Below are 2,685 nucleotides of genomic sequence, written 5' to 3'. Positions count from 1 at the left end.
GTGCACAGTATTAAAACATGATTCATGTCTCCTTTTCACTCTATCTTTCAATTCATTTTCTTTCCTTCATTTGCTGACTCATTGACTCAAGGCATAATCGTCAAGGTACTCCCTGTCATTTCGTATGACTCGCACTCACACTGTTACGAAAAACGTTGTGACAGAGAGAGAGTGTGTGTGGTGTCTCTCGAATCGAAAGAAATTAAAACTTCAAAAAGCTAACGAGAAGGCCCTTTGCATTGAATTTTGTGTCGGTGCTTGTACTGTTTGCTAATTACTGAAAATGTAATATTCGATTGTTGGTTCTTTTGATTATGTATGTTTAGTAGAAAAATGTATGCGTATGTTTCTATTCGAATATTTGAAGTGGTTTGAAAGAGTAACGTATAAAAAAAAGGTATAAATACTGGGATCCACAAAAGGGAACATTTGGAAAAGTACCAAGAAGGGATATTGGTCTCCCTATGTTACACAACTTTGCCGCCTCAATTCAAGTTAAAAGGTAAACGAAGGAGAGCGGGTTTTTTTTTCTGTTTTTTGAGTTTAAACTTGTAAAATAATTACGGCGTCAATTCGAAAATGGAGGATTCTCAAGTTTAACGCTGTACTGGGGGGTCTCAGACTGTGCAGATCTAGCCTCGGTCTCTTGGAAGAAAAACTGTTGGCGAAGACAGACGTGCTATATTTGTCCAGTCCAAGTATAAAGAAAAAAAAGAGGAATAAAAACCGGGAAAAGATCTTAACAGCTGAATACAGCAAAAAGAAAGAAATATTGTGCGTTTATAAAGTAAAAGTGTGTTAAGTGCCAATTTGAATTGGTATGTATTTCAGCGTCGCTAATATACACCACATACACTCGTGGCGTAGGGTAGTGCTTTTTTTTATTGTAGGAAATTAATTTTTCAGAATGGCGGTTAGTACCGGCTTAAACTTCGGGCAATCGTTTGGGTACCTGTCTGAACCTCAATACGAAAGCTCGCAACAACAATTTCCCCGATATTAGGGCCTCCGCCCGCGGCATGGGACTTATGCTCCTCGCCCAACTACAGCTCCGTACCAAAAATTCCCAGCGCTAGGCCGAGCAGCACAAAGCGGGAGGCGTAAAAGATCGGCTCATCAGTCGCTTTGCGGGCGCGAGCCACTTATGTGTCACGAACCCGAGATATATTGGAGGCCGTCCAATTCTGCGGAAATTATTAAAGCTATGTAAACGGTCAGCCAATTTCTACCCGAAATATAGATCTGGGTCTCGACCTATTTTCGTTTCCCCATACGAAGTGCCGAGGAGTGCCCAGATGTGAAGCCGGCGGCAACGACTGTCGTTTTTTTTTTATATCCATCAGTGTAACCGCTGATTCCTATTTTTATGCTATAGTGTCATTAGTGTAATTAGCTTAGTAAATTTCTTTTGGTTGTGTTTTTAAATTCTGTTCGGAAGAAATAGCAAGTGGAATGTGTGACAGGGCGAAAGTGAACAACGGTTAAACGGCAGAGGAGAGCGTGAGTTTTTTTTTGTAAAAGTATTTCTCCAGCTTTCGTTTTAGGAACGTTGCCGCAGTCCATGGAAGCGCTTTCATCGCTGTTTCAACGCATTTATTAAAACAAATCAAAGGAAGGTCGTAAGTGATCCCAAAACATAAAGATAAAATATTGGAGTTTGTTTGTTATGAGCAACTATTTATTGCATGACCGAAAAAAAAAAAAAACCTCACGTAGTCAGGGGCTTCGTCGCTTAAGAGAGGCTGTGCGCTCTCCATTATGCCCTGCTGGCAACCATAAGCGCTTACGCCGCGCATAAGAACCAGCCCTCTTAAGAACAAGGCACAAAAGGGAAGATGCGAGGCTGGTCGCTCTGACGTTCTTTTATGCTTTCTACTTGCGGTTGCTTTCGCTAATGCACTTGAATAACTGACCTGCCATAACGATCGCGGCGCACAGTTTTTACATTCCCTTTTGCATATTTATTTATTATTATTATCTATTTGCCTAACATAAAAGCTGGAGATATGTACCCTTCCCTTCTTTCAATTTGTAATTTAAATTTCAATCTAAATTGTATTATTAAGAGTTAATCATTTATGAGTTTACTAGTGCGATGCATGTGCTATTGCTCAATATGAAATATAGGATTTAACATGAATCGGGGTTAGAGTTCTATATGCGGGGACCATGCTGGGCAAAGGATGGTAATGGGGTTGGATAGGAGGCTGTAAGAGCCTTCTTTATGGGATCACCGGATGAACCGAGAGCGGTGATCATGGTAGGGTGGGCATGAGTGGTCACAACAACACCGTGGCACGACTTGTATGTGTGTATGTGTCCGTGTGTGTGTAGTTAGGTGTATTTGCTCTTGTACATATTTGTGTCGATACTTCGCTTGCACGTGAAATTTTAATGAACGTTACTGTGTCAGTATTATGATTGTTGGAGTAGAGCTGTGTCCCGTCCGTTCTGGGAAATAAAAAACCCCCCCATTTCTTGCCGATGAGACGGAAGCCGGAACAAGCACGTGCCCGGACGGGAGACGAACCATCACCTGCTCAGCATTCCGTGAAGGTTTGGTAATATCCAATATGCTACATATTATATGCACATTTGATTCACAGTCCTTGTCACCATCTGGCGTCGAATTACCAGCCGATATAAAAGCATAAATAATGGGTGGCCAATACAAAAGCGTGGTAA

General features: G+C 41.4%; 1 long non-coding RNA gene across 1 annotated transcript; it reads left to right on the top strand.

The window, feature by feature from the left end:
• Nucleotides 1-914: 914 nt before the first annotated feature.
• On the top strand, nucleotides 915-1,960 carry LOC117188422. The gene is made up of 2 exons (XR_004472573.1): nucleotides 915-1,213; nucleotides 1,533-1,960. It is a non-coding gene; the product is annotated as an uncharacterized LOC117188422 (long non-coding RNA).
• The last annotated feature ends 725 nt before the right edge of the window (nucleotides 1,961-2,685 follow it).

The sequence above is a fragment of the Drosophila miranda genome, chromosome 3 (genome assembly GCF_003369915.1).
Source record: "Drosophila miranda strain MSH22 chromosome 3, D.miranda_PacBio2.1, whole genome shotgun sequence".
Taxonomy (NCBI): domain Eukaryota; kingdom Metazoa; phylum Arthropoda; class Insecta; order Diptera; family Drosophilidae; genus Drosophila; species Drosophila miranda.
Note: the sequence above shows the minus strand (reverse complement) of the source record. Positions and strands in the feature narration are given on the sequence as shown.